The following is an 18,771-nucleotide window of genomic DNA, read 5'->3' as shown; positions in this document are numbered from 1 at the left end:
TTGTTGGCTGTGTGTTTTTCCCCTTGGTTTCTGGTACCCTCTCTGGTTTTAGGAGAATATGGTGGCTGTGTGTTGCCTGGTAGGAAGTTCTGGGATCCTGTTAGGTGGGGTGTAGGGGTTCCAGATAAACTGTGTGTGTAGGCATTTGGAGCTAACACAGAGGAGTGGGGTTGGGCTCAGAGGAGGTGGAGTTGAGGGATTCCACAGGAGGGAGTAAAGAAGGATATTCCACCAGAACCTGCTTAATACCCCGGGGATAGGGGCAGATAATGTGAAGAGGCCACAGCAGAATTTCTACTACAGAGCTGGGCATAAGCATGGGGCAATGGTCTTGGAGGAATAGAGGGAGAGTTTAAGATCTGCACTTTGCCTACCTGCTGGGCAGACAGGATTGGCCTCTGGGTTCTCAGGAGGTGCCTACTGGAGTTGCAGGTTGTGAGCTGGGATAAAGCAAGGAGTTTGGTGAGAGAAGTTAAGAGGCAAATATTCATGAGATCCATTGGATATGAGTGTGTGTGTGTGTGGCGGGGGGGGGGGGTTCTGCAGCAGGTGTTCTACTGTAGATAAGCCTGAGAGATTGGATTTGGAGGAGCTGAGGGAGAAGTAAAGATCAGCACCTCTTTTCCTAGCCTGATCCAGTGGTTACATTTTATGGTGCTATTATTACCACAATTTTTAATTTTTAATGAGAATGTGTGATTACTTCAATCTGAAAACAACTTCATTTTTAAAATATCGAATGTTTTCCACCTGTTCATAACTCACACTCACTAATTCTTACTGCTCTTATAATTACTATCTCCCAGATATATTTCTTCCTTGCATTGTACATATTAAGCCTCAAAAATGTTTCCACTAATTGTCTAAATGTTTTACATTATTCTTAACTTATACAGTCAAGCTGTTTTAAATTGTACAGCATTTACCTACATTCAATCAGTGAGATAAAATGCCCCCATTTGTGTTCCCTAGAGAGTGAACTAATAGTGTGATGGAAAGAAATTGAAAATCATAAGTGTGAATGAACCTTTTAAAAGAGATGTTGTCTTTGCTGATAATCAAGGAGTCACTAAAACTGAGATGATATTAATAGGTTTCCAGTGCTTTTCTGGAAAGTTCCAGAGGAACCGAATGCCGTAGTGTAGTCACTGGATGATCTGAAGAACAATGTATGACTTACGTGGTGAGGTTTGAGGAAGATTTTACAAATTACATTTTCTCCTTGCTGAAAGTTGTATGGAATCAACCAACGTTCACAAAGTATACTTTTATGCAAAATATTGTTTTATCCATCAAGCATATTTTATTTTAAATAATTTTCACCATAATATATTCATATGTAAGTAATCATGATATATTATCATGATATTATGAATCTCAAAGTATCATGTGTTAACAAATATTTCTTCATAATAAAATGACAAGAATGATACTCATTTATACTGAGTTCTGTTGGAATCTCAAATAAGGGCAGAGGGGAAGGGGACCATAGCGAAAGGTCTAGAATGTGGAAATATTTTTTTAAAAAATTCACGGGAGATGGTTTGGTAAAGCTAAAACATAGAACCCTAGAGGGAAAAAGTGTGGTACAGTGGAGCGGGGAGCAGCGAGGTCTATATAGTGAATAGATTAGGGGCTGGGCTACAGAAAGGATATGAAAACAGCAGAGGTACAGAAAGTCTCTTCCTGAATGACCAGTTGTGGAATACATTTCATGATGACTTAACCTGCAACTTCTTATCATGAGGGGCATGGAATCCACCTCCAATATTCTGCAAGAGCAACAAGTATTCTTAAACTCTGAGCCATCTTTCCAGTCCTAATACCTAGTTTAATGCTTAGAGAAAAGATATTATGGATATACATTATTGTAGTTATAATTTTATATTATGAGAAGATGTGTGAGCTTATGTATGCATTTTGAATCACATATTTGGAAAAGTACCAATTATCTCCAAATGGCAGGCTCAAGGCTTGTGATCCTCATTCTTAGAGAAATGGAGAAATAGAGAAATCTGAATGAAAACAGGGCAAGGACAAACTCAGATCTGTGTTTCCAAACTGTCACTCTTAGGATCACTGTGTGAAGCACAATGCAGTGAGTAAAGGGAGTCCACCCAGGGGTCCCAAACATGACTTCAGAAAACAAGTGACAGCAGAGAAACAGAGAGAGATTTTACCAAAGTAGACCAAGATGCCGTCCACAGTGTCTCCTCACCTTAGGACGGACACTGCCCCTGAGCAGACAACACTGTACTCTGCCAAACAAACTTCATGTCCCCCTAGGTAGAGCTGAGCATTTAAACCTGCACTCCATGATGACAACTCCCATTTCTGTATAAAATGGCTATTGGACCACACCTCAATATGTCTGCTTGAAGATTCAGTTACTAATATCTGTTCTGTTGGTAGGAGGCTTAAATGTGATGCATTGTTTGAAAGTGCAGGGGGAAGCCATGAACAGTTAATTGTGCTCATGAAATGGCCAACTACACAATCCCAAATGGATATTCGTCTTTCAATATTTATCCATCAAGCACTGCCTGTGTGCTTGGCAGCAATGCTGGATATCATGGAATAGACAGGAAGAATTTATGGATCCAGTGTGTTGAAATGTGAACAGATACTTAATTAATTGCAAATAAAATTAAGAGAACACTGAAAATAATAAGGTGGACCCAGACCTTACCCTCCAAATATAGATCATACTTTGCTTTAAATCTGTGAAAACTCTGCTGAGTTAACCTTGAAATGCAATTCATCTTCTCTTGATTTGTTGTTTAGAAGTGTTGATTGCCCCTGGGAGAGGATTAGCACCTCCTGTGAATTTGGGATGCTTCTGCTGTAGATTTGCTGGCAGTTGGGGACCCACCTGATTACTGCATCTGCCCAATGTCATGGTTGGACTTTCACTGTTTTGTTTCATCATAATCCAATTAGGTAACAAGAACTTTAGAAGTGCACAGATAACAGAGGTTCCTAAGTTTTGATTCTCTTTTATGTTTCTTCCTGTAATGGAAGATTCTGCTCATAAGGAAAAAGAAAGAAAACATTTTGTTCATGATCAATTCATTTTAATCTCATCTACATTGTTTCTGGTGCTTTTCTCACTCCGCCAGAGCCTTCCTGGTCCAGGCCAGGTTGTTATTGAGAGCGCATTCACCTAACTGTTATGCCCAGATTGTGACCCCCCAAAGAGACCACTGAAGACCTTGGATGTCCAGAATGCAACAGCAAGGTTTATTCTGCAGATACAAGTCTAGACAGGGACTCATTCCTACACCCAATACAGTGAGGCAGGGAGGAGCCCCTCTTTCTTGGGGAAGTTAGTTTTTATAGGCAAAACCCATAAAATTTCTTAGAGGGGAGGGGGTTAGTACGGGTCCATCCTTGATTGGTCCAGTTTTTCCCGGGCCTGGACTTTATCTTATTTTATCTTATCTGTTTGCCCTGTCAGGAGTTTTACAACTCATCTCTGGGGTCTGGTCATGTTATCTCTGGAGAGGGCCATCTCGTGGCTAATTGGTTACCATCAGACATCCTGACTCTGTTCTTTTGTTCCTGGGGCTGGCACCATCATTTCTGGGGACTTGAAACTGGCCTGGGTCTATCTATATTGAGATATCTTTGTCTAAGGCCCCCTTTTTGAGACAATAGAGTGAGGGTCTTGTTGTGCCTAGATCACAGTCCCCAAAGCCACCACTGAAAACTTTAGGTACAGAATGCAAAAGTAAGGTGTTTTCTAAGTTTACAAGCCTCCAGGGAGGCTCTTCTAAATCTCTCACTCACAGCAGGGAGGTTGGAAGGAGCACTCCCCTTTCTTTGTGAGGCTAGTTCTTAAAGGCACAGACCATATAATTTATTTTAACCTGCCTCCCTTTTTAGTCTTTTGGTCGAATATCCTGACTGCGTTTTTCAAAGTCCCTGTAGCAGATACAGCCACCTGGGGAAAAGGGGTCTAAGTTCTTATCTACACTTAGGAATCCTGGTTTAAGCTTTTCTTTGTCTGTAGGGGATAGAGTGGGGGGTTTTACTGAGGTATCACACTAACCTTTAAGAAAACACCATTTCTATTGTCCCTGAGCCCTTGTTCTACTCTTACATCCATTTCTAAAGAAGAAGCAAATGGAGTTTAGGGAAAAAAATTAAAACAAAATTTTACTTCTTCCTCTTAAAAAATACTGGACAAATTGTGAGCTTGGATTCTTACACACACTCAACTCTGCTTACACACATTTTACCTTAGAAGTTATTGAAAGCACAGTTTAATATGTATAGCAAAGATGTTATGGAGATATATTTTGCATTTATAATTTTCTGTGAAGAGAAGATATCAGAACTTATTTATGGATTTTTACTCACATATTTGCAAAAGTAAAAATAGTTTTAAAATATCTGTTCCTAACTTTCAAGAGGGAAAACAAAAATATGGATGATTTCTGAGAAGCAAATTGTGTCCAATCTAGAACAATGTATTTTGAAGAATATCAAATATCATGTAAACTTCTTGTATACAGGTAGCTGTTGCTGGAGTGTCTAAGTTCAATTGAGAATTCAAAAACACAGTATAAATGCAAATTTTTATAATATGAAAAGTTAGAAGTACTTTGCATATTTCTGAATTTCTACTAGAGGACACAGAAACAGGTATGTCCTACCAGGAGAGGTGAGGGACAGGCACAAGAATGGAAAGGCACAAGAATACAGGAGTAAGTATACCAAGTGACTCCATGAAATCCAAAAATATTGGATTTTAGTTTTGTAAAAGAGACCAAAAGCCCGAACAGTGGATGCTTGGCAACATGGTAGAGAAGAGGGAGCTCCCCTCCATGGTGCATTAAGTAATAGAGGAAGGGAAAGCAAAATTTTCTCACTGGTCACTTTGCTGAATAAGTTTTTTTCTGTTTCCTCCCTCTAATCATGCAGTTTTTAAAAATTTCTAGCTCCTTATATGATTTTTTTTTCTGCAGTAATGTGATATATTGACTAGAAGAAGAGATGTAGAGAATCAACTTCAGCAGTTGTTACAGTTGCCAAGTTTGACTTCTAGGCAGGCAATGATGGTGATAGAGCACTGGATAGTAGCCAAGGAGCTGAAGCAAATAGATAAGTGGGTTTAGAAGATTGTGCATTATATTCTCCAATAATACACTAAAAAATCAGCCCAGGCCAGGTGGTGGTGGCACACACCTTTAATCCTAGCACTAGGGAGGCAGAGTCAGGAGGATCTCTATGAGTTTGAGGCCAGCCTGGTCTACAGAGCAAGATCTAGGACAGGCACACAGAGGAACCCTGTCTCAAAAAAAACTAGAAAAAAAAAATCAGCTCAGTGGGTAAATTCACTTGTCACAAATTCAGTTCTTCCTAGCACCCACAAGAAGAAAGGAGAGGAGAGAATCAACTCTACACCATGATGTGTATGTGTGTGTAGTATATAAACACATAAAATAAGTAAATAAATGTGATAAAGTGTTTTATAAAATACAATCCAAGTAAATGAATACCTGCCTGGGCCTCAGAGAAAGAAAAGGGATAACCAGAGAGATTACTCCTAGCATTCTGACATGAACAACTCATTTAAAATTATTTTTTAATAATAAAAGTTTATTTATTTCATGTGTATGTATGTGTGCCTGAGTATATGTGTGTACAGAAGCCTGAGGAGGTCAGAAGAAGGTGTTAGATGGCCTGGAACTGGACTTATATGGGTGATTGTAAATCTCTCTGTGTGTGCTGGAAACTGGGTCTTCTGCAAGAGTAGTAAGTACTCTAACTGCTGATCCATCTCTTCATCCTTCAACAGTAGTCTTAGTGACTAAAATCAACAGTCTGGTGGATGGGTACATTCAATGAGATATTCTTCATCAACTTAGAGTGCATATAAGACATGTGAATGGAAAACTTGAGTAAAACAGTATGCATATGTGGATCTTAAGTTGGAGAAAAATGTCTGTATGATTGATTGTGACTGGGCTGGAGAGGTAGCTCATTGGGTAAGAATGCTTGCTATGCAAGCAACAGGATCTGAGTTTTAATCTCCAATACCCACATAAAAGCTGAGCATAGCCTTACATTCCTATAACCCCAGCACTTAAGGAAAGACATCCATGGATCTCAGGAACTCACTAACCTGCCAGGATGGCTGAAATGATGAACACTTAGTTCAGTAAGAGATGCTCCCTCAAGGCAATAAGGTAGAGAGTAGTAGAAGAAGATATCTGATGATCTCCTATACCTCTGTATGAGTGTGCATGGCTGTGCAGACACACACACATGCACACCAAGTATTACAATCTATAGGATACAAACACATACACATATGCACCAACTATTACAGTTTACAGAGCATATAATAACAATATTCATTTTATTAAGATATATAAAAATAAAAGTATTTAGTACAGTATACAATATTATACAAAGATAACCTAAACAACGTGAAGTTAAAATAGTGAAATAAAGAGTTATGTTACTTCATAGAGAGTGAAGATATTAATGTTTAAAGATTTGCTCAAGTTGGTTCAGCTATTACTTAGAAGAACTAGAAGATGGAGGCTATATGAATTACAAAATTTCAATGTTTATTGATGGTTTCTTCCCAGAATTCATTTTAGGTTAATAAATATTCAATTATTATGAATATGAAGTTTACCTTAGTTAACATTATTTTAGACCTTTGGTTTATGTGTTAATTTTTAAATTTTCTAGTTCTTGTGAAAATATATTTTTAATATTAATCTTACAAATGCTGATTCAGTAGTTCATGCATGCTTCATGGGAGGCAGGAATAATTTATAGCCTCAGATAAATTATAGGTGTGAAATGTTCCACAAGTAGTAATTTTACCATATCATTTGAATATTTTCCAAAATGTCATTTTCATAGAATTTTAGAGTTGCCAAATCAATAGATACTAAAGGAAAAAATAATTTCATAGTGTCATTTAAATGATTTTTTAAAGCCCAGGCTGAACCAACCAGTAAATATTATGTATGGGCCGGGCGTTGGTGGCGCACGCCTTTAATCCCAGCACTTGGGAGGCAGAGCCAGGCGGATCTCTGTGAGTTCGAGGCCAGCCTGGGCTACCAAGTGAGCTCCAGGAAAGGCACAAAGCTACACAGAGAAACCCTGTCTCGAAAAAAAAAAAAAAAAAAAAAATATTATGTATGGTTGTGTCTTCAAATGCACAACACTATGCTTGTGATTACTGGCCACATGTCCCTCTGTTGCTGTGGTTCTGATCCACAGTCTACATACATGGTACAATTAGAGTACGTTTTATGTTTTTGGCTCACCTTTGAACTATCTTAGTTTAGAATATACTCCAATTGTAGCATACACGTAGACTTTGAATCAGAAACACAGCTCACTAAGGTGTTGGGTGGTAGCACAGCCCTTAAGAGTGTTTGCTGTTCTATCAATAGGACTTGAGCTCAGTTCCCAACATCCACACCAAGCAGCTCACAAAACACTTGAACTCTAGCTGTAGGGGTGCACCCTCTTCTGGCTTCTGTGAGCACTGCACACATGAGTTCACACATACATGTAAGTGAAAAATAAAATGAACAGTGCACCATGATGCTAGTCTACATGCCAACTATGATATTACTGGAAATTTAATGACACATGATGTGCTTGTTTTCCTTGATGTTTTAAAACATCACTACAGATTCAAGACTCACAGGAAAACAGTGTGTATTATCTTTCAACTATGGAGCTCAAGTGTCCAATATAGGCTTCAAAAGTTTTCTTAGTCTATGTGGGGGCTTCCCTATTAAAATAAAGCTGGGTATGTGACTCAGGTTATAGGAAGTTATCCTACAATGATTCTAGAGGCTAGGAAATACAAAATGAAGGTTCCAGTTAGTGCAGTAACTGGTGGAGGTTTTTGTTTGTGACTTGCCAGTTGGCATCTTCTTAGTTTATCATCACATGGTGAGGGGAAATAAAGGGAGAGAGGGAGATGGTATTTCTGGTATTCATGCCCCTCTTATAAGGATACTAACAGGGTTGGATTAGGGGACTATACTTACATCTGGAGCCAACTTTACCGTAGGCCCTAACTACACCTACAATCACATTTGGGGTTAGAGATTTGGGATGATTAATGACTATTGTCAACTTGACAGGATCTAGAATCACTAGGTAATAAACCTTCAGGTAGTACACTTGTAAGAATTGTCTACATCAGTGGTTCTCAACCTTCCTAATGCTGTGACCCTTAAATACAATTCCTCATGTTGTGGTGACCTTCAACTATAAAATTATTTCATTGCTACCTCACACTTTAATTTTGCTACTGTTGTGAGTTATAATGTAAATATTTGATATATGACCACAAAGGGGTTGCATGCAACCCACAAGGTGAGAACCACTGGGCTAGATGAAGTAAACTGAGGTTGGAAAGCTCATCCTAAACGTGGGCATTCCCTGGCCTAGATCCTGGACTACATACAAAGAAGATGGCTACCTGTGAACCAGCATGCATTGCTCTCTTCCTTAGCTGTGTCTACAATGTGACTGACTGACCAGCAGATTCAAGTTTCTGAAGCTATGCCTTCTCTGCCTTGATGAACTGCATCCTTTAACTGAGCAAAATGAGCCTTCTTTAGTCAATTGCTTTTGTCATGGTGTTTTTTGTCACAGCAGCAAGGAAAAGTAATTGAGACAAGACTCAACACACACATTTGAGAGGAAAACACTGTTATTCAGTCTACAAATCTGTCAAGTGTTTGCCGTGCCAGGGAGAGACCATTTCCTTTCCCTTTTCAGTTTCTAGATGGCTCAACTTCTGTACTGGTTACTTTTCTACTGCTGTGAAAAGACACCAACACCAAGGCAACATTTAGAAGGAAGGGTTTATTTGGGGCTTACAGTTCAAGAGGGATAGGTATCCATCACTGTCATGGTGGTGAGCATGGCAGCAGGCAGGCAGACATGGCGCTAGAGCAGTAGCTGAGAACTCATGATCAGATCCACAAGGATCCACAAACAGGAGGTTTAAAGAGCACACTGAGAATATCACCAGCCTTTGGAAACTTCAAAGCCTGTCCCTGGTGACACACGTCTTTCAATAAGATCTGACTTCCTAAACAGGTCCTCCGACTAGAAACCATGTATTCAAACATATGAGCCTAAGGGGGCCATCCTCATTCAAACCACCACAGTACTCTTGTTCCCTGGTTTTTGACACTTTTCTCTCCTGAAAGTTAATGCATTGATTTCTGAGGGATGCCATAACAATTCACCACAAAATAAGTGGCTTGAACTGGCACTTTTTTTCTTATAATTTCAGAGGCCTGAATCCTAAAATCGTGGTAAGAACAGGTTGTTTCCTTCTAAGGGCCTCGAGGGAGAATAAGATCGGCTCATGCCTGTCTAGCTTCTGGTCGTCTGTCAACATCTTTTGCCTTCCCTGTCTCATGTGTATATCTCTCTAATCCTCCACATTCCCAGGAAGTCACTATTGCATCTCAGCATGTGTGCTCTTTGTTTAAGGACACCAGTTATATCAGATTAGGTCTTGTGCTGGTTAGTTTTTGTCAATTGGACACAAACAAGAGTAACCCAGGAAGAAGGAATTTCACTTGAAGATTTGCCTCCATGAGATTGGCCTGTGAGCATACTTATAGTGCATTTTCTGGATTAATTGTTGTGGCTCAGGCTTTGTGGGCGGTGCCATCCCACCTGGTGGCCCTTGGCTGTATAAGAAAGCAGGCCAAGCAGCCTATGGAGAGAAAGCCAGTAAACATTTTTCCCCCATGGTTCTTCCTTTGTTCCTCTTTTGAGTTTCTATCTTGATTCACTCAGTGATGGAATGTAATCAAGACACATAGCCAAATAAATCCTTTCCTCCTCAAGTTCCTTCTGATTATGATGATTATCACAGCTACAAAATGCAGGTTGATAATGTAGGACCCATCCTAGTAGTCTCATTTTAACTTGTTACCTTTTTAAAGAACCATATTTGAGTTACTGAACTTCAGCCCTTTTGGAGAAACACACACACACACACACACACACACACACACACACACACTCAGAGAGAAAGAGAGAGAGAGAGAGAGAGAGAGAGATCCTTGCTGCTCTGAAACAAAAGAGATAGAGAATACAGCTCTTTATAGCTTTACTTTCAATAATGGCTTTTCCTGAAGTCAGGTGGCTATTTTGAATTCTGATTTTTTTCCCATAGCCAAACCATTCTTATTTTCACCAGATATTTAAATTTTGCTTTGTGTTTTTCCTGTGACTTTTATAGTTGATAATTATTTTTTTCTATTGTCTCACATTTCCTAAGATCTTGTACATTTAATTTGTAAATCCATTCTGGAATGCTAATTTCAGCTCCCTGGAGAAAGGATGAGTAGAGTATCCCATTTGCTGTACCTGTCAGAAAGGAGTAATTAACTAAGATAATTCTGGATATTTTATATTCTCAAGAATCACAGTTCATTACTCTAAAGGTTGGGATTTTCTTTGGAAGTGTGAAATAGAAGCAAGGAATAAAGCAGGAAAAGAGAAAAGGCCAGTATTTGAAATAATATAAATAAGAGAAAGACTGGGATAATGGTAGCAATATCCATAAATATCCAATAAAGAAATAAATTTTTGGAGGTTGAGACAGTAAGGAAGAATGCAAAACAGCAGGAAACTCAAAGTTGAAAGGAAATAGAGACAAGACTCTGCACAGAGGATTCAGAAAGGATGGAGATTGTGTGCTACATAGCAACATCTCTCTCCAGGTCAGACTGTGTGGGTAATGATTGTGCTGAAAGCATTCTTTGCCCTAGTGACTTAGCCCTGGAATCACGGCACAGTGTTACACCACTCACATGTTTGCAGTTAGACTGTTAAAACAAAGCTATGACACTGTCTGTTGTATGAGTCTGGCACACCCAATTATGTTCTGTACACAGCACTCGATGATGATAATAAATGGCTGTGTTGACAACTTATGCATTGACTACACTATGGTTTCTATGCTTATTTCAGTGTGTACTCCTCCTTATGAAAAAGTAAACTTCCCTGTAAAACAGCCTCAGGCGATTCCTTCAGGCTGCCTTCTAGAAACCATTGTTATCACGGGAAGTGACAGCTTCATGCACACTGCTGTCCCTGGAGACCTTCACTGGGACAGGTTGTGGAGGGGACAGTGAAACGCAGACTCCTGACAGGTCAGAAGGTGCTTTATTCCTGCCCTGTGTCTTACATCTTAACAAGAGTTTAAAATGTTAAGAAGGTTCTGATGGAAGTTTCATTCATCAGCATCATTGTCATTATTACCACCTCTGTCTATAGGATGGACTTACATAGGCATGTGTGTACCATGTGTAGTGGTCAGAGGATAACTATGGAGTCAGCTCTCTCCTATCAACTTTATGGGGCCTGCGAGGACTGAAAAGCCGTCAGTTTTCTATAGCACGTCTTTGACCCACAAACCATCTCATCAGTCCCCAAATATGCAGTTCCCCAAATATGCAGTTTTATTTTTGCTTAAAAAAAGATTATTTTATTTTTAAGTGTGTGTGTGTGTGTGTGTGTGTGTGTATGTGTGTGTGTGTGTGTGTGTGTGTGTGTGTGTGTGTGTGTGTGTGTACCTGATTACAAGCACCAGTGAAGGCCATTCCCTTGTAGCTGAAGTCAGTTTTGACTTGTCCAATGTGGGGGCTGAGAATGAACTCAGGTCCTCTGCTTCAAGAACAGTGCATGAGCACATACTCTCAGCCTAGACCCTTAAAAATGTTTTAAAAACAGAAGAGAGAAAATATTTATGTATAACTGCACAGAGTACTTATAAGTCCTAGATTACCAAAAATACACAAAATTTTTAAAGTGTAACTTTGTACACTGTCTTGGGATTTCTATTGTTGTGAATCATGACCATGGCAACTTATAAAGAAAAACATTTAATTGAGGCTAGCTTACAGTGTCAGAGGTTTAGTCCTTTATCATCATGGCAGGACATGGTGGCATACAAGCAGACATGGTTCTAGAGAAGGAGCTGAGCATACCACATCGTTATGTACAGACAGGGGAAGAAAAAACTGTGTCACACTTGCAAGACTTGAGCTTATAAGACCTCAAAGCCTGCCCCCAGAGTAACACACATTTTCCAAGGCCACACCTCCTAATAGTGCCACTCCCTATGGGCCAAGCACTCACATGTACGAGTCCATGGGGGCCATACCTATTCAAGCCACCACATTCCACTTCCTGGTCCCCATAGGCTTATAGCCATAACAAAATGCAGAAACTGTGAATTCAGTGTAGCTTCAAAAGTCCCAGAGTCTATAACAGTCTCACCCATGTTTAAAAGTCTCTTTTGAGATTTTTAAGAAGTTCAGAGTCTATTCTGAGATTCATGCAATCTCTTAACTATAATCCCCACTAAAATCAAAATAAAAAAGCAGATTACATACGTCCAACATAAAGTAACAGAGGATATACATTACCTTTATACAAGGTAGGGAAGGGAGCATAGTGAGGAAATACTGGACCAAAACAAAACTGAAAACCAGCACGACAAACTCCAAACTCTGTATCTCCATGTTTGATGTCAAAGTTCTCTTCAGATCTCCAACTCCTTTCAGACTGAGACACATTCCTCTCTCTTGAGTTGGTTCCATTCCCTGTTAGTAACTTTCCTCAGCAGATATCCCACAACTCTGGCATCTTCAGCCTCTTGAGGTCTCAAAGGCAATCCAGGCTTCACCTTCACAGCTTCACACAATGGACTCTTTGAGCCTCAATGCAGTGACAACCCCTATTACATGCCTGGTCTCAGCATCTTTCTTTATTTGTGGAAGAAGATTCCATAATCCCTTTTCTCTGTTTTTGATTCTAAAGCCAGAACCACATGGCTGAAGCTGCCAATTTCTGCTCCTTGCTGGAGCTGGAACAAGGCCCCCTCATTCAATTACATCTTCACTAGCTTTCTGTTTTCCATTGTTTCCTTCACTGCCTAAGTTTGGATGTCCTGGAACTTTCTCTGTAGACCAGAGTGTCTTTGAACTTGGAGATCATTATATCCCTATCTCATGAGTGCTGGGTTTAAAGATGTGTACCACCATACTTGCACCTAATCTGTTCCTTAATTCCTTTCACAAGTTGAAGCTTAGCTGGGTGGGATCTTGTCCTCATGTCTCCACTCCCTTTATTATATTTAACACAAGGCTTTTCTTTAATTTGTTTATCTCTTTGAACACAGGATTTAGCTCTGTTCCACTTCTTGGTGCTTCTTATCTCCTCAAATTGTACATTTTGTGTTTTTTTCTTGCACAGCTTGCTCCTTATCATTATAGATCTTCATAAGAGTGAACACTAGTAACCATACAACAGAGTCAATACTAAACTGTCTTGAGATTTCCTCTGTCAAGGATATTAATCCAAAACTCTTCATTTTAGCCTAAAGCAAGTTTTCTTTGCCAAAACATTACAAGAACAATCTCTGGGCCACATACTGATATTCTTCTCCTCTGAAACTTCTTGAGGCATGCACACACAGTTCAAATCATACTCAACACAACTGTCTTTCATGTTCCTACTAGGATGGCTCACTAAGAAGCACTTAAAGAATTCAACTGCTTTTCTAATCCATATGCCTTCAAAACCAAACAGCCAGGCCTATCACAGAAATACCCAAGTCCCTGATACCAGCTTCTATCTCAGTTAGGGTTTCTATTGCCACGAAGAGACATCATAACCATGGCAACTCTTATAAAGGAAAACATTTGTTGGAGTGGCTTACATTTTCAGAAGTTTAGTCTATTATCACCATGGTGGGACATGGAAGTGTGCAGGCAGACATGGTGCTGGAGAAGGAGCTAAGAGTTCTATATCTTGATCTATAGGGAGCAGAAGGGAAAACTGTGTCACACTGGCAAGACTTGAGCTTATAAGACTTCACAGCATGCCCCCAGAGTGCCACACGTCCTCCAACAAGGCCACATCTACCCCAGCAAGGCCACACCTCCTAAGAGCGCCACTCCTTATGGGCCAAGCAATCACACATATGAGTCTATAGGGGCCATAACTATTGAAAACACCACACACACAGAAGTTATGGTAAACTAAAGTTAAAGTTGCTTGTTATAAGCGACTTGTAAACCCAATTTAATATAGACTAAGCACACAACATTTATAAAGCCTGTCTCAGTTTATGGAGATATCCTAGTCATTCGTATTGTTTGGTTGATTTTCAATTACTAGGATAAAACATCATGACCAAAGCAACTTAAAAATTTAATTGAGCTTATGGCTTCAGAGTGTCAGAATCCATGATGTTGGGCCAAAGGCATGGCTACAGGAACAGAGAGGAGCTCACAGATCCACCAGCAGGAGGCAGAGAGCATACTGGGAATAGAGTAAGTCTTTTGAAACCTCAAAACCTGCCCCCAGTGACACACTTCCTCCTACAAGACCACACCTCCTAATCCTTCTAAAAATTTCACCAACTGGGGAACAATATTCAAGCATATGAGCCTATGGGGACTTTTCTCACTCAAACCACAGCATGTATTGACTTCCCCCTCAGTTATGGATTCACAAGAATAACTTCTATTCTGTAAGCTCCCTTCAGGTAACTACTGCCCATTAGCATACAAGTTTTTATAGGGGATTTTTTAAAACCATATATGTCCAATATGGTTTCTAGGACCATGCAAAGGTACTCTGTAAAGTTTGTGCAGTCACAAAATCTCCTGACAATGTGCTTCTTGAAGTATGTCCCTGTCTCAGAATGCATCTCCATCATTTAAGCCATACAAGGGAATTTTAAGCATAAAAATAAAAGGAGGCAGAAGAACATTGAAACGCTGAGTAAGAACAGAAGACAGGAAAGTAGAACCTGGAAGCTAAGATATATTTTATTATTCTATAGAGTACATTTTTTTCTATCATAGAGGAAAGAAAAAAGAGACTCTATGATTAGACTATGATAAAAAGCAAGGAGTTGATGGCAGCCAGAGGGCCAGCAGCTTCTTGTGCCATTTGGAGGACACACACTGACTTTGATCATTGACTGGAATTCATTATTGTTAATACAAATCCAGGCATGATGGATCTCCAGGTGCTCTACAGTGGCCCTGGGTTCATAAATCACCCATAGACTTTGCACCTAAGGGTTTTATAAATGATTCTCCAGGAACAGCAATCACAGACAATGGGAGAAGGAAAGTGAGTTTACATCTGCAGCCATTTTCTGCAAAGTTGTGATCCCGCAGCCTCAGGTCTGTCCCCCAAGAGAAGCCGCCTGTAAATGGCCAAATTTGCAAGGTTACTGAGGTGGTAAGTGACTTTGAAAGGTTACGCTGTGTCATTTTCTGAGAATGTCGAGGGAATTAATAAAAAGTATTTCAGCCTGTGCAAAGATTGATTGACACATGTTTTTAGGAGTTGGACCAAAGTGTGTGTGTGTGTGTGTGTGTGTGTGTGTGTGTGTGTGTGTGTGTGTGTGTTCACTCTGCTAATGTGAATATTTAATGAAATACCCCAGTGGCTAACAACTGAATTTGGTAACCCTTCTTGTAAACTCTGACTCCAGAGAGAGATGCTCAATGTGAATGAATTTACAATTGAGTGCTGATGAATATTTCAGAATCTCTTCTTTTTCTTAGACAAAATGGGAAGAGAGAGAGGTGGCGGAAGCCTGTGGCCTGTGTATCGTTCTGTGTGCGCCTGAATAGTGTTAAGATAGCAACCAGATCCAGGTTAATTTTTAATTAATTTTGATTTGCTTACATTTGAAAACAAATTCACAGGTTGCAAGCTTTATGAATTTCTGAATTTCTTTCCTTGAAAAAACCTCTCTATTAAAATTTATAAGTCAAGTAATACTTCATTTTCCATCATTCAGATACACAAGTTGGTTGGTGTAAGATAAAAACAAATGAGAAAGTGCTGTTCCAAGCACTTCAGGATGATGCACCATAAAATTGTTTTGGTTAAGAGTAAGAATATATAAAAATAGTGATGAGTGGGCAGTCTAATGAAATGAACAAGGTTGTGTTAGTGTTATACAAGTTTGTGCTCAGTGTCAGTGTAGGTGTGATGATTAGTGGGAGTTGAATGAATATTTAGTTTTCTTCAAGATGAATAAAAATATAAATCGAAGGAATTTAAAGCATTTTGACACTAGGTACCATATTCATAACCATAAGTCAAAGCATTGAATTTTCTGGATCAAAGCCAACATAAAAATGAATTGTGAAATATATCTCTGATGTTGCTTCAGAAAGTTTTCTTTAAATGCTGATCTACCGAGAAGGAGGTGCTGGGTGGCAAAATGAGAACAGAAATTTTGACCACCAGAGACAGAATGGTGTGGGGGAGAGAATGAGGAAGATGGGTGGCAGGAGTTACAAATAGTCATTTACAATTTTTGTGTGGTGAGAAGTCAAGAGGAGAGAAATAATGAAAACCTCAGTCACCTGCTTGACTTAACTTAGATTATTTAGAATAATTACTTTTAATATATTGGTAATTAGATTACAAACCACTTTGGAATAAGTACTAATGGGAATATGGAGTTTTCTCCATTTCTTTCCGTAATGAAATGTTTTGCCCACCATAAAAATGATCTGTAGAAGTACTGCCTTTATATCTCTTTCCCTTTGTCTTCTTCCCTTCACACACTTTTCTCTCTCCCCATCCATCTCCATTCCTCTCCTCCCCTTTAAGTCCCTCTCCTCTTCCTCCTCCTCTCCCTTGACCCTCCTCTCTCCAGCTTCTACTTCTCACCCCTCCTTCCTTCTACAGTCTCTAAGTTACTCATGTTGGTAATTTTGTTTAACATTTTGTGTGGTACAATTAATGTCCCTGATGAACCAGTATTAAAATATATTACTATAAACTATCAGCCCCAGCTTAAAGTAGAGTTTGCTGTATTGTGTTGTTTTTAGTTATTTTGGAGAATTAAAAAGTAAAACAGCAATGCATTATAACCCTAAGGGTGCAATAGTAGTACATGTATCTTAGTGGTAACCAGCAGCTCTCTAATTGTACTTGAGGTCCCCATCAACAAGAGGGAACTCTTGTCTGGTGCTGGAAACCTGGCCAACTCTTCAGGACTAGTGAAGCCATGGATCTTGGAGGAGAACCTACAACCACCACTTTACTAAACCAGCATGATCCCTACCTACATTCTAAATATTTATCATTATACCCACAGGTAAGTGTAGTTCTCATTCCCTGTCAGGGTAACTGCTTTTTGTGATAGAGACCATTACAGAAAACCACAACAGACCAAAATTGAGAGTTGTGAATGCAAGTCCCAACTAATATATTTAGAGCAAACTCCTGCATCTAAGGGTCAGGGATCATTGCAGGAGGGAGTGGGCAGAAAGATCACAAGAAACAGAGGAATAGGAAGTTTTCCATGAGATTGTGTCTCCTAGAAGTATCAGAAGCTACTCTCATGATCTCACCAAAATGGCTGCCTAACCACTCTCTGAATAAGGATGACCCCAATAGACATATTAACATGGGGGAATGGGGTGAGCTCAGAAGGTCTCTGCTGTGGGATGTCCTTCTGTGCGCTGTGAATATGTTTTGTTCTCATTGGTTGATAAAGCTGTTTGGCCAATGGCAAGGCAGAATAAGGTTAGGCAGCATAGGCAAACCGAAGATGGAGATGAAGGAGGGCTGAGTTGGGACAGACGCTGCAAGCCACCCAAGGAGTAAGATACAAAAGAACTGGTAAGCCGCAAGCACATGGTGATACATTAAAATAATAGAAATTGGTTAATTTAAATGTAAGAGTTGGCTAGTAATAAGCCTGAGCATCGGCCAAGCATTTATAATTAATATAAGCCTCTGAGTGGTAATTTGGACAACGACTGTTGGGTATAATCAGGAGTAAGGGACAGAAAGTTCTGCCTCCATTTACAGGCCTCAACCCTAGAGAAAGAACTATTGGTAACAACGGCATGCCAACAGTCAGAGAAAGTCTTTGTCAGGGAAGATCCCCAAATTATTTGGTTCTTCAATACCAAGTGGTCAGCCCAGCCCTGAAATCAAACTTATGAAGACTGAGCAAGTTATATATATATATATATATATATATATATATATATATATATATATATATATATATATATATATTCCCTCCCCATATATATGTGTGTATATATATATGAAAGGTCATACATTTGAACAAGAGTAAGTGGAGGGATATATGGAAGGGGTGGGAGGGAAGAGAAAGTAGGAGATGATATAATTGTATTATAATTACAAAAATATAAAAATTGATAATATAAATTGATGCTTACTGTTGAGAACAAACTTAAGGTTCTAAAATATCAAACGGAATCATACATACCAAAAAGAGAAATTGTGTCATCCAGCTTCTGCTGAATTTTTTCACTGTGTGTGTCAGTTTTCTCAGTCACTGATTTATTTCATCTTGACTATAAATTGCAAATAATAAATAACAGGTCAATATAGTTCTTTGATCATTGTACTAGGTAGAACATGTTGTTCTCTTTTAATATAATATCTTTTCATTTAACCATTTTTGGGGGTATGTGCATTTTGCCTGCATGTATGTCTGTGCATCACATGCTTGCAGTGGCCATGGAGACCAGAAGGGGCATCAGATCCCCTGGGACTGGATGATTGTGAGCTGCCATGTGGGTGCTGAGAACTGAATTCTGGTCCTTTGGAAGAGCAGCCAGTGTTCTTGGTGGCTGATACATCTCTCAAGCTCCTGATATATTTTTAATTAAAAAAGAATTGTATTCTTCCCTAATTCCCTTTCTTTCCTCCAAACTTTCC

This window comes from Peromyscus leucopus, chromosome 9 (assembly GCF_004664715.2).
Source record: "Peromyscus leucopus breed LL Stock chromosome 9, UCI_PerLeu_2.1, whole genome shotgun sequence".
NCBI classification, from domain to species: Eukaryota; Metazoa; Chordata; class Mammalia; order Rodentia; family Cricetidae; genus Peromyscus; species Peromyscus leucopus.
The sequence above is the reverse complement of the archived record's forward strand: the minus strand, read 5'-3'. Positions refer to the sequence as shown.